Here is an 18,698-nt window from a genome sequence, read left to right as displayed (position 1 = left end):
TAAATAATTTTCTGCTTAATTGATCACCTCAGACTCTATTTTCCCTTTATCCCAAACTTCCTGTATTATAGAAATGATGCAAAATAATAACTTATAAATAACTTTTATAAGAAGTATATTTTTTTTACATATTTGTTAAAAATTAGCCTATCAGTTGAGGAGATCAATCTGTTCAGATTATCTGTCACAACATGGTGACAGTTTAACAAAAACATTTTATTAGTGTAGCTTTAGCAGTAGCTAAACATAAAGCAGTAGGCCTAAAAAAACTGTTATAAAATAAACTTTTGGATGCTTGTAAAAAGTGTGATCACACTCCTGGATTAAAATGCTGTCAGGTTTTACATGTGTTCAACACTTTTCCCGTTTTAAAGCTCTCAGACTCCATTTATGTAACATCCAAACACGACCACTCTGACATCAGAGCTGAAGCTTCTGGTTCTGGAGATCCAGGATGCTGCGCGGCTCTGCTGGCAGGAGGAAGCAGGAGGAGCAGGAGGACCAGGAGGAAGCAGGAGGAAGCAGGAGAAGCAGGAGGAAGCAGGAGGAAGCAGGAGAAGCAGGAGGAAGCAGGAGGAGCAGGAGGAAGCAGGAGAAGCAGGAGGAAGCAGGAGGAAGCAGGAGGAAGCAGGAGGAAGCAGGAGGAAGCAGGAGAAGCAGGAGGAAGCAGGAGGAAGCAGGAGGAGCAGGAGGAGCAGGAGAAGCAGGAGGAAGCAGGAGGAGCAGGAGGAAGCAGGAGAAGCAGGAGGAAGCAGGAGGAAGCAGGAGGAAGCAGGAGGAGCAGGAGGAAGCAGGAGGAAGCAGGAGGAAGCAGGAGGAAGCAGGAGAAGCAGGAGGAAGCAGGAGGAAGCAGGAGGAAGCAGGAGGAAGCAGGAGAAGCAGGAGGAAGCAGGAGGAGCAGGAGGAAGCAGGAGAAGCAGGAGGAAGCAGGAGGAAGCAGGAGGAAGCAGGAGAAGCAGGAGGAAGCAGGAGAAGCAGGAGGAAGCAGGAGGAGCAGGAGGAAGCAGGAGGAGCAGGAGGAAGCAGGAGAAGCAGGAGGAAGCAGGAGAAGCAGGAGGAAGCAGGAGAAGCAGGAGAAGCAGGAGGAAGCAGGAGAAGCAGGAGAAGCAGGAGGAAGCAGGAGGAAGCAGGGGGAAGCAGGAGGAAGCAGGAGGAAGCAGGAGGAAGCAGGAGGAAGCAGGAGAAGCAGGAGGAAGCAGGAGGAAGCAGGAGAAGCAGGAGGAAGCAGGAGGAAGCAGGAGGAAGCAGGAGAAGCAGGAGGAAGCAGGAGAAGCAGGAGAAGCAGGAGGAAGCAGGAGGAAGCAGGAGAAGCAGGAGGAGCAGGAGGAACAGGAGGAAGCAGGAGAAGCAAGAGGAAGCAGGAGAAGCAGGAGAAGCAGGAGGAAGCAGGAGAAGCAGGAGGAAGCAGGAGGAGCAGGAGGAGCAGGAGGAACAGGAGGAAGCAGGAGAAGCAGGAGAAGCAAGAGGAAGCAGGAGGAAGCAGGAGAAGCAGGAGGAAGCAGGAGGAAGCAGGAGAAGCAGGAGAAGCAAGAGGAAGCAGGAGGAAGCAGGAGAAGCAGGAGGAAGCAGGAGGAAGCAGGAGAAGCAGGAGAAGCAAGAGGAAGCAGGAGGAAGCAGGAGAAGCAGGAGGAAGCAGGAGAAGCAGGAGGAGCAGGAGGAACAGGAGGAAGCAGGAGAAGCAAGAGGAAGCAGGAGAAGCAGGAGAAGCAGGAGGAAGCAGGAGAAGCAGGAGGAAGCAGGAGGAGCAGGAGGAGCAGGAGGAACAGGAGGAAGCAGGAGAAGCAGGAGAAGCAAGAGGAAGCAGGAGGAAGCAGGAGAAGCAGGAGGAAGCAGGAGGAAGCAGGAGAAGCAGGAGAAGCAAGAGGAAGCAGGAGGAAGCAGGAGAAGCAGGAGGAAGCAGGAGGAAGCAGGAGAAGCAGGAGGAAGCAGGAGGAAGCAGGAGAAGCAGGAGGAAGCAGGAGAAGCAAGAGGAAGCAGGAGAAGCAGGGGGAAGCAGGGGGAAGCAGGAGAAGCAGGAGGAAGCAGGAGAAGCAGGAGAAGCAGGAGGAGGAAACGCAGAAATGGAGGCGCTGACAGTAAATCTCTCCTCTCTGCTGAAGCCGCTCGCGCTCGCCGGGGGAATATGGGAGCGTGAGCAGCGCTGGTTTCCATGGCAACTCGCGGCTCGGCTCCACGGCGCGCGCGGAGTGCAGCAGGAATGTAAAAGCTGGATGAGGCCACGGCGCTGGGTAACGCCAGCCTGTTTCATCTCGTTTGGGCAGAACAATGTCCTGGGAGCTGCCATTCATCTAACATCTGTTTTTTGTCGCTCGCAATATTCAGAATAAAAATAAATAAATAAAGCAACAATACAGGGCTGTTGGGAAGAGGTTCGCTCCAAAGATACAACAAAAGGGAAACACTGGGAACTAATTACACGGTTAGTGGTACTGCAGACACCAACATGCACATATTTACAACAAAATCATTTAGAAATGTACATTCATGGTGGGTTGGACTTTGTGACGTTATGTTTGGTTTACACGGCAAGATTTCAAAACCTGACAGATCCGACAATTAAAAAAATCCTAAATATAACAGATCTGGTTCTACAGTGTGCAGTGCAATCATCTGTATCGACCCAAAATATCGAGTCGATATCAGTAACAAAACATAAGACTGAAACTGAAAAAATAATAATAGAAAGGAAAAACTCAAAAACAAATAAAGATCAGAAGTTTGATGAAATCTAATTTAAATAAAAAGTATTAATACTGGTATTGCTATTGATATCAGCGATACTGGCTCCATATTTACTCGTATTGGATCGATAGGAAAACATCAACATTCAGACGGGAAATCTCACAAAGTCTGCTGAGATCAGCGTAAACAAACGTGGCCACTGATAGCCATTTATGGCTAATGCTAGCCACTTATGGCTAATGCTAGCCACTGATGGCCACTGCTAGCCACTTATGGCTAATGCTAGCCACTTATGGCTAATGCTAGCCACTGATGGCCACTGCTAGCCACTTATGGCCAATGCTAGCCACTTATGGCTAATGCTAGCCACTGATGGCCACTGATGGCCACTGCTAGCCACTTATGGCTAATGCTAGCCACTTATGGCCACTGCTAGCCATTTATGGCTAATGCTAGCCACTGATGGCTAATGCTAGCCACTGATGGCCACTGCTAGCCACTGATGGCCACTGCTAGCCACTTATGGCTAATGCTAGCCACTGATGGCTAATGCTAGCCACTTATGGCTAATGCTAGCCACTGATGGCTAATGCTAGCCACTGATGGCCACTGCTAGCCACTGATGCCCACTGCTAGCCACTGATGGCTAATGCTAGCTGGTGCAAAAAATAAGAGGATATTCAATATAATCATGTTATTTTCATTTAGATTGTATTATGTTGCAAAAAAATTCAGGTTCTTGACTTAATTTCAAATGTTTTAAGTTGCTAATTTACACATTTTCTGATGCAGCAAGCTGTACCACTATGCTATCGCTAGCTGTTACATAAAAAGTCCAGATTAAATGGAGAATCACTTTGAGACATTTACTCCATCCATCCATCCATCCACCATCCATCCATCATCCATCCATCCATCCATCATCCATCCATCCATCATCATCCATCCATCCATCCATCATCCATCCATCCATCCATCCATCCATCCATCTATCATCCATCCATTCATCCATCCATCCATCCATCCATCCATCATCCATCCATCCATCCATCCATCCATCCATCCACCATCCATCCATCATCCATCCATCCATCATCCATCCATCCATCCATCCATCCATCCATCCATCATCCATCCATCCATCCATCCCTCTATCATCCATCCATTCATCCATCCATCCATCATCATCCATCCATCCATCCATCATCATCCATCCATCCATCCATCCATCATCCATCCATCCATCCATCTATCATCCATCCATTCATCCATCCATCCATCCATCCATCCATCATCCATCCATCCATCCATCCATCCATCCATCCATCCATCCACCATCCATCCATCATCCATCCATCCATCATCCATCCATCCATCCATCCATCCATCCATCATCCATCCATCCATCCATCCCTCTATCATCCATCCATTCATCCATCCATCCATCATCATCCATCCATCCATCCATCATCATCCATCCATCCATCCATCCATCATCCATCCATCCATCCATCCATCCATCTATCATCCATCCATTCATCCATCCATCCATCCATCCATCCATCCATCATCCATCCATCCATCCATCCATCATCCATCCATCCATCTATCATCCATCCATCCATCCATCCATCCATCCATCCATCCATCCATCCATCATCCATCCATCCATCCATCTATCATCCATCCATCCATCCATCATCCATCCATCCATCCATCCATCCATCCATCCATCATCCATCCATCCATCATCCATCCATCCATCCATCATCCATCTATCATCCATCCATCCATCCATCCATCCATCATCCATCCATCCATCCATCCATCCATCATCCATCCATCCATCCATCCATCCATCCATCATCCATCCATCTATCATCCATCCATCCATCCATCCATCATCCATCCATCCGTCCATCATCCATCCATCCATCCATCCATCCATCCATCTATCATCCATCCATCCATCCATCCATCATCCATCCATCATCCATCATCCATCCATCATCCATCATCCATCATCCATCCATCCATCTATCATCCATCCATCATCCATCCATCCATCATCCATCCATCCATCCATCCATCATCCATCCATCCATCTATCATCCATCCATCCATCCATCCATCATCCATCCATCCATCATCCATCCATCATCCATCCATCCATCATCCATCCATCCATCATCCATCATCCATCCATCCATCCATCATCCATCCATTCATCCATCCTTCATCCATCCATCCATCCATCCATCATCCATCCATCCATCTATCATCCATCCATCCATCCATCCATCATCCATCCATCATCCATCCATCCATCCATCATCCATCCATCTATCCATCCATCTATCATCCATCCATCCTTCATCCATCCATCCATCCATCCATCATCCATCCATCCATCATCCATCATCCATCCATCATCCATCCATCCATCATCCATCCATCATCCATCCATCCATCATCCATCCATCCATCATCCATCATCCATCCATCCATCCATCCATCATCCATCCATTCATCCATCCTTCATCCATCCATCCATCCATCCATCATCCATCCATCCATCTATCATCCATCCATCCATCCATCCATCCATCCATCATCCATCCATCCATCATCCATCCATCCATCCATCCATCCATCCATCCATCATCCATCCATCTATCCATCCATCTATCATCCATCCATCCTTCATCCATCCATCCATCCATCATCCATCCATCCATCATCCATCATCCATCCATCATCCATCCATTCATCCATCCATTCATCCATCCATCATCCATCCATCCATCATCCATCCATCCATCTATCATCCATCCTTCATCCATCCATCCATCCATCTATCATCCATCCATCCATCCATCCATCATCCATCCATCCATCCATCCATCATCCATCCATCCATCCATCCATCCATCCATCATCCATCCATCCATCATCCATCCATCCATCCATCCATCCATCATCCATCCATCCATCTATCATCCATCCATCCATCCATCATCCATCCATCCATCCATCCATCATCCATCCATCCATCATCCATCCATCTATCATCCATCCATTCATCCATCCTTCATCCATCCATCCATTCATCCATCCATCCATCCATCCATCCATCCATCATCCATCCATCCATCCATCATCCATCCATCATCCATCCATCCATCATCCATCCATCTATCATCCATCCATTCATCCATCCTTCATCCATCCATCCATCCATCATCCATCCATCTATCATCCATCCATTCATCCATCCATCATCCATCCATCCATCCATCCATCCATCCATCCATCCATCATCCATCCATCCATCATCCATCCATCTATCATCCATCCATCCATCCATCCATCCATCCATCATCCATCCATCCATCATCCATCCATCTATCATCCATCCATCCATCCATCCATCCATCCATCCATCATCCATCCATCCATTCATCCATCCTTCATCCATCCATCCATATCATCCATCCATCCATCCATCCATCCATCCATCCATCCATCCATCATCCATCCATCCATCCATCATCCATCCATCCATCCATCCATCATCCATCCATCCATCATCCATCCATCTATCATCCATCCATCCATCCATCATCCATCCATCCATCATCCATCCATCCATCATCCATCCATCTATCATCCATCCATTCATCCATCCTTCATCCATCCATCCATTCATCCATCCATCCATCCATCCATCCATCCATCCATCCATCCATCCATCATCCATCCATCCATCCATCATCCATCCATCATCCATCCATCCATCCATCCATCCATCCATCCATCCATCATCCATCCATCCATCATCCATCCATCCATCTATCATCCATCCATCCATCCATCATCCATCCATCCATCCATCCATCATCCATCCATCCATCTATCATCCATCCATCCATCCATCCATCATCCATCCATCCATCCATCCATCATCCATCCATCCATCTATCATCCATCCATCCATCCATCATCCATCCATCCATCCATCCATCATCCATCCATCCATCATCCATCCATCCATCCATCCATCCATCCATCATCCATCCATCCATCCATCTATCATCCATCCATCCATCCATCCATCATCCATCCATCCATCCATCATCCATCCATCCATCATCCATCCATCTATCATCCATCCATTCATCCATCCTTCATCCATCCATCCATTCATCCATCCATCCATCCATCCATCCATCCATCCATCCATCCATCCATCCATCCATCCATCATCCATCCATCCATCATCCATCCATCCATCATCCATCTATCCATCATCCATCCATCTATCATCCATCCATTCATCCATCCTTCATCCATCCATCCATTCATCCATCCATCCATCCATCCATCCATCATCCATCCATCCATCCATCATCCATCCATCCATCCATCATCCATCCATCCATCATCCATCCATCTATCCATCATCCATCCATCCATCATCCATCCATCTATCATCCATCCATCCATCCATCCATCCATCCATCATCCATCCATCCATCCATCCATCATCCATCCATCCATCTATCATCCATCCATCCATCCATCCATCCATCCATCATCCATCCATCCATCATCCATCCATCCATCCATCCATCCATCCATCCATCATCCATCCATCTATCCATCCATCTATCATCCATCCATCCTTCATCCATCCATCCATCCATCATCCATCCATCCATCATCCATCATCCATCCATCCATTCATCCATCCATTCATCCATCCATCATCCATCCATCCATCATCCATCCATCCATCTATCATCCATCCTTCATCCATCCATCCATCCATCTATCATCCATCCATCCATCCATCCATCATCCATCCATCCATCATCCATCCATCCATCATCCATCCATCCATCTATCATCCATCCATCCATCCATCATCCATCCATCCATCCATCCATCATCCATCCATCCATCTATCATCCATCCATCCATCTATCATCCATCCATCCATCCATCATCCATCCATCCATCCATCCATCATCCATCCATCCATCTATCATCCATCCATCCATCCATCATCCATCCATCCATCCATCCATCATCCATCCATCCATCTATCATCCATCCATCCATCATCCATCCATCCATCCATCCTGTAGTAACAATTAATTAAAAATTTATCTGCTGTTCAGTTTTTCTGTAATTCCAACATGTTGGTATTAATAAGTGTTGATCTGCAGCAGATTAAAATAATTCTTGAAGCAGCTGATAGTTTGATGAATTATTGAGCCTCATTGTTGAAGCTAAAGAATTTTCTGTTTCTCAAACTTTGATTTTGTTTCTTTTTGTTAAAACAGGGGAAGACTAATATGGGTAATTTACTTTTGCTGCTTCCAGCCTGAATTAACTACAAGTCAGACATTTTCATCTTTTATTCCTGTTATTTCAACTGGAAAATAAAAGCTGTGTCTGAGCTGCAGCTGGCTGAACTCGTAATGCATTAAATCTCCTCATCAGGTCTGTCAGAACCAGCAGAGGTTCTGCTCTTGGTGCTGCTGAGTTTGTCCTGCAGCAGGATGTGGGCTGAAGAGCTTCAGCGGTTTGATTCAGGTTGGTCTGCTGAGGCAGAACCAGATGTGGTCCGAATCAGGAGGAAACCAGAGCTATTTATGGTTCTGAACAGCTGAGCTCCACCAACGTCAGAATCATTCTCAGCTCTTCAGATTCTGCAGAGCGTTTAGCAGCTCAGAGCATCGCAGTGAAGCTGCTGGGAGTCAAAGTGAAGCTTGGATCAGATGATGGAGCGGCTGATTTAAAGAACAGCCAGAGAATCAGCTGGGAAAGTGAGGAGGACAAAAATAGTCTAATAAAGATGGAGGGGGCATGTCGCTCAGTCCCAGAGGAAAAACACCCTGAAGCCGTCACGCATAATTTACCCTCAGACAAACTAAACATCATCAGAGGAACTATCTAACGTTTACTCGGGTAAAAGTAGAAAGTCAAGAGAAATGACTAAATAAGAGTCTAAAAGCAGATCATATCCTCTGATTTCATATTTAATGATGACATCATCAAACAACAAAGTAAATTATTTCCAAATTCTGGTATTTTACATACAAAATTGAAAATAACAAAATACAAATAAAGCATATTAATCTGGAACAAACATCCAAAAAACTGCAAGTCAGCCGAAACACTGAGTTTAAATCTGAGCTGAAAGCAGCTGGAAAGTGTCAGGACTGTTTTTCATCTTTATCATTATGTTTTTAGCTCACTTTAGTTAGCCCTTTACTTCAGTTTTATTATTTGAGGTTATTTAGTTAGATTATAATTTTCTTGTTTTAATTATTTTCATCCTTCGTCGTGTTTCTAGTTGGGTTTATTCTTTAGTTCCTTCGGTTCTGTTTCCTTGTATGTCTGAGTCCATGTTGATTTTTCATTAGTGATTATAGTTTATTTCATTTAATCCTTCTAGTTTTTCTCGTTTCAGCCTCCCTGTGTGACTCTAGTCATGTTTATTTCTTAGTTTTTCCATCATGTCTGAGTTTAGTTCACATTTCTTTAGTGGTTCCAGTTAATAAGTCCTTCTAGTGTTTTCTTATTTTGTCACTTTAGGTTTAGTTAGGCTTTCTTTAGTAATTCTAGTTAGATTATTTCTTTGTTCAGCTCTTCTAGTTGCTGTAGCTCTATGTTCCTTAGTTCTTGTTTGATCAGCCTGGTTTCTGCTTAGGTTCTGTTTTCCTCATGTCTTTCTCTCCTGGTTCATCAGACTTTCTTTACTCTTAGTGTCCATCAGAGGTATTTTTCAGCCGTTTCCTCTCTGTCGTCCCCCAGCAGATCTTCTGCCCCATCCAGCTCCTGCTCAGTCATTCAAGCCATCAGTCTGGTTCGTCTCTCTACCTCCCAGTATTTTAGCCTCTCATTCATTTCATTCCTCATCAGATCCTCGTGTTCAATTACCTCAGTCCTCTGTGCTTCCTTGTTTTCTCCTTGTGTTTCCTGGTTTGATGCTGTTTTGGACTTATTTTTGTTGCAACCTTAGATTTTGTATTTTTGTAAGTCATCATTATTTCTACTATTCATCATAAAATCATCTAAAGACTCAGTAGCTGATGCCACATTTATTAATAACTGGAACATTGATCAATATACATATTGATTATTCTAAATATTTCATTTGACAAAATGCCAACCTTAATCCTACCCTATAATAATCTCCTGCTGACCTCGACTCGGGACGTTGTGGGTCAGAGGGCAGAAGACGACGAAGATCCCCTGAACCACCAACAGGCCTGGACTGAGGAAGCTGAGCCTGGGGCCTCTGGGTCGGGCCCTCCAGTCTCTGGGGACGAGGTCGCCGAGACGGTTAAAGAGCTCCTCTGTGGCAGGGCCCCTGGGTGGCAGGGCCCCTGGGTGGCAGGGCCCCGGGGTGGCAGGGCCCTGGGGTGGCAGGGCCCCTGGGGTGGCAGGGCCCCGGGGTGGCAGGGCCCCTGGGGTGGCAGGGCCCCTGGGTGGCAGGGCCCCTGGGGTGGCAGGGCCCCTGGGTGGCAGGGCCCCGGGGTGGCAGGGCCCCTGGGTGGCAGGGCCCCGGGGTGGCAGGGCCCCGGGGTGGCAGGGCCCCTGGGTGGCAGGGCCCCGGGGTGGCAGGGCCCCGGGGTGGCAGGGCCCCTGGGTGGCAGGGCCCCGGGGTGGCAGGGCCCCGGGGTGGCAGGGCCCCGGGGTGGCAGGGCCCCTGGGTGGCAGGGCCCCGGGGTGGCAGGGCCCTGGGGTGGCAGGGCCCCGGGGGTGGATGAGATCCACCCAGAGTTCCTTAAGGCTCTGGATGTTGTAGGGTGTTGGCTGACACCACTCTGCAATATCGCATGGACATCGGGGGCAGTTCCCCTGGATCGGCAGACTGGGGTGGTGGTCCCTCTGTTCAAAAAGGGGGACCGGAGGGTGTGCTCCAATTACAGAGGGATCACACTCTTAAGCCTCCCTGGTAAGGTCTATTCAGGGGTCCTGGAGAGGAGGGTCCACCGGATAGTCGAACCTCGGATTCAGGAAGAGCAATGTGGTTCTGGTTCTGGTCGTGGATCACTGGACCAGCTCTACACCCTCAGCAGGGTTCTGAGAGTTCGCCCAACCGGTCTACATGTGTTTTGTGGACTTGGAGAAGGCGTTCAACCGTGTCCCTATGGGGGCTTTATGGGGGGTTCTCCAGGAGTATGGGGTACCGGGCCCTTTGACACGGGCTGTCAGAGTCTGGTCCGCATTGCCGGCAGTAAGTCGGGCTCATTTCCGGTGAGAGTTGGACTCTGCCAAGGCTGCCCTTTGTCACCGATTCTGTTCATTACTTTTATGACCAGCCGAGGTGTTGAGAGGATCCGTTTTGGTGGCCTTAGGATCGCATCTCTGCTTTTTGCGGATGATGTGGCTTCATCAGATCGTGATCTGCAGCTCTCGCTGGAGCGGTTTGTGGCCGAGTGTGAAGCGGCCGGGATGAGGCTCAGTGCCTCCAAATCCGAGGCCATGGTCTTGAGCCGGAAAAGGGTAGAGTACCTTCTCCGGGTCTGGGGGGTCGTCCTGCCTCAAGTGGAGGAGTTTAAGTATCTGGGGATCTTGTTCACGAATGAGGGAAGAAGGGAGCGGGGGATCGACAGGCGGATTGGGGCAGCGTCCGCCGTGAAGCGGGCACTGTACCGGTCCGTCGTGGTGAAGAGAGAGCTGAGTGAAAAAGCGAAGCTCTCGATTTACCGGTTGATCTAAGTTCCCACCCTCATTTATGGTCATGAGCTTTGGGTCATGACCGAAAGAAGCTCCTGGAGGAGCTGCAACAAGTGGCTGAGAGAGGGAAGTCTGGGCCCGTGACCCGAGAGGATATGGATGGATAATAATAATAATAATAATAATAATAATAATAATAATAATAATAATAATAATAATAATAATATCAGTGCAATCATAGCTGAAATATATGATGTATGTAAGATGAGTTTTAAAATATTTTTTATGATGTGAAGAAATTTGAGCTGCCATGTTGCTCAAATTCTGCAAAAAACCTGATTTATAAAATCAATAACATGATTACAAAATAACAAATTCAGGACGTAAATCATAAAAATATTTGTTATGTAAATATAATATAGTATTTTCAGCAGGTAGAAAATACAAACATTAGAAAAACAAAACATGAAGTTTTTCTTTATCTGACGCTTTTTCATTCAGTGAAGTTATTCACAGCGCCTGCAGTAATTTATAATAACTCATAAAAATAAAAGTACAGCAGAGTAAAAGTACTCCTAAAAGTGATTTTTTTTCCAAAATGTAACTGAACAAAAGTAACTACTTACTGCCTGGCTGGAGGAAACCTGAGCCAGGTGAGCGGCTGGCAGCCATGTTGCCTCCAGGTAACGACTTCCTGAGAAAAACTCTGGCCTGTCAGACTTCAGGATCTGTTTATTTATTGGTAGAAATATTCAGCAACATGTGGATTCAGAAAGCTGCAGCTTGTTAGACGGAAACATTACAGCCGCTGATTGGATCAGTAGAAGCAGTTTCAATCCCAGAGAGATTTGTTGGATATTGGATTCATTCTACATAATTAGTTTCCCCACATCATTTACATCCTAAATTATTCAGCACTGCTTACTCATTTAACACGTTAAATTCCTTTTGTACGACTTTTCTAAGAGAAAAATGCAATAAGACTGTTAAACATAGGAGATATTCTGTCAATAAGCTCAGCTGATCTTTCCACAGCGTTGCTTCGCCTCCAGCAGCGTCTCACTGTCATCACTGTGACGTTAAAAGCAACACAACCCTAAAAGCATCATTTTATTATCCATGTGTTTGACAAAGAGTCAAACATCTATAAATCAATCAAACTCTCAGATTTGAAAAAGTCATTTGAGTTTTAAACGACTTCCAGTGGAATAACTCCATTACAGCTGTGAAGCAAAGCTAACGCTAGCTTCACTTTCATCTCTTTTATTTTCATTTAGGTCCTAAAATGTTTCAAAAAACATAAATCACAAGTTTTGGCTTAACTTCTGAAGTAAGCTTCTACTTTTCTGTGCTATTGCTAGCTTGTACATAAAAAGGTTTAGATTGAGATGTCATTTTTTTCTGTTCATCTCTAAAATCACATTTTGTTAACTTGTCATTTCCTAAAACTCCTTTATGGACATTTAATCATCATTTATTTCATTTTGGGATCAGTAAAGTATTTTTGAATTTAATCATCAACACTTTTAGCATATGCTAATGCTAGTGCTAGCTTATAAGTGAACCGTAGATTTGTGACATTCTGAAATTAACCAGAAATATTGATAGGCTCCAAGCCCTGAGACGTTCCACACAAACTCCTCTAAAGCTCCACTGACTGAGATGTAGAACAGGCGCAAGGGGAGGAGCTCGCCACAATCTGCAGGCAATTAGCTAGCATGTTAATATAGCAGCAATTAATTTTAGCCATGAGATTTTTAATTTACAGCTCTATTCATTTGAAGAACAACAAATAAATTACAAGCATTCTTATAATCTCTCTGTCTTATTTTAAATAATCTTACAGTTTTGAACATTTCTAACTTCTGTAGGGTGTTAGCTGTACTGCAGTGCTAACACTAGCCTCTTCAAGTAACACAGGTTGGACATTTCAACAACATAAAACTTTATTTAGATAATAGAAAACAAGCAAAAGGAATCATAAGCAGTTCTACTGCCCATAGTGTATAAATATAAAAGTAGTTTAAAACTACAGCTTTTTCGGCTTCCTGTAACGGGTATCTAGGTGGTGTGCTAATGCTAGCCTTGAGGAACAACAACAACATCCTGCAATAAATATTCAGGTTTACTGTTTTTATATTATTTAGATACAGTTTGAAATAAATAAAGTGGAAACTCTGAGATGTATAGTACTTTAGATTAGCCACTGTTCCAGCTTCCTGTAGCAAACAGCTGTGCTAACAGTAGCTTGTACTAAAGTAAAACAAGAAGTAGAGGTTCAGGGTTGCCATTGTTATTTTTCTGTTTAGATATATTTTAAAACAAACAAAATAACAAATTAATTAATTAAAAATAATCTAATTGCTTGTGTTTTTTAAAACAGCAATTTTTCTGGTTTTCTGTTGCAGATAGCTGTGCTGCTGTGTTAACTCTAGCTTTAGCTGTTATGTTGTCATTTAGATCCTTGACTATAAAAATGCTACTAACTTTTTTGGGCCAATTTGGTTTTCAATAATAATAATATGGTTCTCTTACAGATTTGATCAAATTAATTTAGGATTTAATTAATCTATGTTTCAAATAATCGCAGTAAAATGTGACTGAGAATCTCTAGTTATCTCCAACTTTCTAGTTTTACTTTACAGGAATAATAAAAGTTTATCTGGGACGACCAAGATTTGATTTAATAGATATTTAAATTTTTTTGTTGCAAAAGTAGCACATCCCATTTGTAATAATGTTTTTATAGAATTCAAAGATGTTCCACTAAATCATCAGAGAAAAATAAATTCTGTTCATTTTTTACTTCCCTTGTCAATGATCTCTAAATATGAAATTAAATGTTGACAGTTAATACATAAATATTATTCAGGGAAGATGTTGTACTTTCTGGTTTATGTGAATTTATCACTTAAATGTATTTTCTGGTTCCGTTGCCGTTTTAAGCCGCTTGAACAGAATTCAGCGTTCTGCCCTCATTAGCTGGTTAATGGACGGTCACTGGTTAATTTTAAACCTTTATGACCGCAGCAGCTTTTATTGCGGCTCAAGCTGAGCTACATGTTTAGTTGGGAATCAGGTGCAAACCGCAGATGGAGGCGATTCCGAATAAAAGCTCCTTCATTTCTGCCTCCATAATCAGCCGCCTGCTCCGTTTATCGGTCCTAGTCGAGGCCTGGAGCAGCTGCAGCCTCCGGGCTTTTCTTCCAGCTTCTTCCAGCTTCCCGGCCGTTTCCCCAGCAGGAAACAACAACCGAACCGAACCGAGCCGGTCCGGCTTCGTTATGTAACTGTCCTCCTCCACCTCTCCAAACTGATCAGTAGAGTTAGAGAGGACGCTTACCTGATGCAGCGGATCAATAATCACTCCTCAGCTCATCTTAAGCCGCTCCGCATCCAGAAGCCCCGCTGATGATCCTGCAGGCTTCCGGAAAACACAACCAGAGACCGAGGAGGAGAACCGAGAACCGAGGAGGAGAACCGAGAACCGAGGAGGAGAACCGAGAACCGAGGAGGAGAACCGAGAACCGAGGAGGAGAACCGCCAATCCTCCCCTTCCTCCGCTGCGTTCATCCATCCACGGAAAGAGACGATCTGCGGTCTGCCTCCACCCTGAGAGGAAGAGAGAGAGATGGAGTGAAAGGAGAGAGAAAGGAGAGAGAGGGAGCGAGAGAGAGAGAGAGAGAGAGAGAGAGAGGGGGGGGGGGGGATGTGATCATCCTGACTCCATCGTCGTTCTAAAGACATTTTAAGCTGAAATAAAAACCCAAAATGAAATTGATAATGAGGTTTGTCAAGTTACACTGTAAATATTAACAGCAATAATTTGGTTTCTTTAGACTGACATAAAGAAAAATGTGTTCATAATCAGAATGAAATGCTGAATTCTCGTTTATCTTATTTTGACCGCTGCTGAAGGAATTATACTATTCAATCAATTTATCCATAACAGCTCATTAATGTCTCATTGAATTCTAGTTGTAAATCAAATAAATATACTTGTTTGGTAACACTTTATTTGACAAGGTGTGCATAGGACTGACATGACACTGTCATAAACATGAAATATCAGTCATAAACATGAAGGAGTCTTTATGAATGTTGTCACGTGTCATTCAGTAAATAATGACACTTTTAATGCAAAGTTGCCTTGAAAGTCCATTAAAAATGCCAACTTTGCATTAAAGTGTCATTATTTACCTAATGACACTTTATGACAACATTCATAAAGACTCCTTCATGTTTATGACAGTGTCATGTCAGTCCATCAAATAAAGTGTTACCATTTGTTTTTGCTCCCAGGAGGAAATACTCGACTTGTAATCTTAGATATGAAACAAATTTAAACATGTTAAAGTTATTCTCAGATTTGTGTTTTTATTTTTTGAGTTAATATGATTTACTCCATCATGATGGAGAACAAACATCAGAAAATGTTCTTCCTGATTGTCTAAAAGCTCAGCTCGGTGTTAGCATCAATGCTAAAGCTGAACAGAAACGTTTATAATCTCCTGTCCAACATGGCGGCAGCCGAGGCAAGTAGGTCAGCAGATGAGTAAAACTCTGGAAGAGATGCGGGGGGAAAGCCCCAGATACGGCTGGATGGAGCTGTAGGCAAGAAAACAGATCCCACCGAGGAACGCCGATGACCTTTAACCTTCAGCCATTTCCCTCAGAGAAGCAGAGGGTTATGATGAGCATTGACAGAAACATGAAGCAGTCCTGCTGCACAAATAAATAAGAGTCGCAGTGATGTCCAGGCTAGACATTGATGTTGGACTCCTTAAAGGGGCGGTGTTACATGATCTCATTTGATTGCACAGTCAGCGAGCTACACCTTCAGTTGGTATAAAACACGATAAATATCAAACATAACTTAAAAGAAATTGGATCTTAAAAAAACACTGAACCTTTTTGGTGCCTGGAAAATGAGCCATTTGAAAAACCTCCCAACCCAGCAAAGCCCCGCCTGTTACCATAGCAACCTCAGCATAGCCCCACCATATTACCTAAGATGTACAGTTTTATAATTGTTCATCTGTTTGCAGTTGTTTTCACTGTGAGTGTAAACGTTTAGTTAGGGGCGTGGCCAGCAGCGAACAGGGGCGTGGCCAGCAGCGAACAGGGGCGTGACCAGCAGCGAACAGGGGCGTGGCCAGCAGCGAACAGGGGCGTGGCCAGCAGTGAACAGGGCCAGAAACCGCGACCCTTCCCCCAGAATGTGCTGCCCTGGGAAGAAGCCTTATCATTCAACATAAATCTGTTCATCTGTTCTGCTTGGACAACTTTATTTTTTGAGCATGGTCGCTTGTGTTTTCTAAGTAATTTGTGACTCATTTATTTGTGCAGCAGCTCAGGTCATGAAATGTTGGTCAGAATCCACCTCAGAGAAATCCGCCTGTTAATCTGCTGATAAATCAGATAAATGTCAGCGCAGCATCTGTTTGTACAATCAGACAGCAAACACCTTTTTAAACACGTTTGACAAGCAGCGCGTGCAGCATATGGCTCGGCTATTATTGTGTTGCCATGACAACAGCGGCTAAGTGTGCATATTCATTCAAACGGTTGAGGAGCTGCTCTTCAGTCGGGTTGCCAGGTTGGAGACGTCGTCCTGAAATCCGCTGCGCCTGGAGAGAAAATCACTGAAAGTCTGATAAAATAATGCAAAACAAAACAAAGCAGAGATAAAACATTTATGGTTATATAAAGTACACTTTATTAAGCAGCGAAGGGAAAGATACCAAAATATTACTGAGACACGTAACAAAATGCTGGGATGAATATTTTTATTTAAATGTATAATTGGGAGAAACAAAGTTATAATTATGAGATACATCAGCCTTGATTGTGTCTTATTTATTTACCGTTACCTGAATAATCAGATTTTAACCAGTGGTGGAGTTTTTAAGTTCATTTTCTACTGTATTTATATTTTTGTTTGTGTTTTGTATTTTGACTAAAATTCAACTGGAAAAGTAATTACAGTCATTACCAGTGAAGACGCTTTAAAAGCTCAGAGCTAATTTCAGAACTCACGTTACAGAAACACCAAGGCTACAGGTCTTCAGCATTTCCTCTTTTATTAAGCATATTTATGCTCAGTCAAGACTTTAAATAGAAATATAAATGCAAGTCTGTACTTGCATTGATATGCAAGTACAGACTGTCTACAAGTGTAGAAAGGTTTAATTTAGTCTCTCCTGTTGGTGCGGAGATATCTATAGGACTTCTGGTTAACCAACTTCGTGAATCCGCCATTTTTATTTCTCGCAGCGATTTTGTAGTCTAATTAAATTCAATGATGCCGAACGCACAAGTAAGTAAGCTAAAATGTTAAGTTGTTGGGTTAATTAATCATCATAATTCCTTACACCCCACACCAAAACCTCTTCCAGGTTCCTAGCTAAGTGTTGATTTGCTTGGAAATGTACTCACATCCGCGGGAAAAGTCCTCTGTTTTCACAAAGTACTGCATCTTCCACCGGTATAAAGAAAGATTTACGGAAAGACTTTTTCTGACTGAGGGTCATTTCCAAAGCTGTAAGCTCCAAATACCACTAAAATAACAACAAACTTTATTCTAGACATGAATGCTGTGTGTTGATAATCAAGTTCTGGCTATTGTTTTGCTAACAGTAGCAAACAATGAGCTAACGTGACCACTAATGGTAATGTTAGCCCTGAGTGCTAGCTGTTAGCTCCTTGAGGACAAACCATACTGTGTGATTTTATAGCATTATTATAAACAGCTTGGCTGTGTTTGTCTCGGGAACACGTGATTAATGATCCATAATTAAAACGCATTCAGTGAGACAGTGACGTTGTTGTTGCTAACTCGTTAGCCTCTTTAACAAGACGTTCATCCAGATTGTGGTGAATTAGTTTTTATATTTATCTTAAATGGTATGTTTCAGAGTCTGGTTTCTCCAGTTAATTATTATTTCATTATGAAATTAGTTGAAGATTATTTAAATAATTGATTAATTCGATTAATTGTTTCAGCCTATAGACCTGAACTGAATAATTTAATTGCAAAAGAGCAGGATTTAAGAGTATGAAATAAATATGTACATTCAGTCTGGAAGACTCTCTAGCCTCACCTGCCTCATCAATCAGCGCCTCCCCCTCATCTTCCTGGATCTATCAGCGCTGGACCAAGCCTCATCATGGCCAATCATCGACCGAGCTCCAGTTGATAAGGACCTTCATCCATGGCCTTCTCCACTTACCAGCTGCGATCAACCCACCTCCACCCCATCTCCACCTTCAGCTCCCAGCTCTTCAGGCCACATCCTTCTTCGCCCGGCGCCACCAGT

This window comes from Poecilia mexicana, unplaced genomic scaffold (assembly GCF_051168715.1).
Source record: "Poecilia mexicana isolate PSO_F unplaced genomic scaffold, ASM5116871v1 scaffold_14, whole genome shotgun sequence".
NCBI classification, from domain to species: Eukaryota; Metazoa; Chordata; class Actinopteri; order Cyprinodontiformes; family Poeciliidae; genus Poecilia; species Poecilia mexicana.
This window is presented reverse-complemented; position numbering follows the sequence as displayed.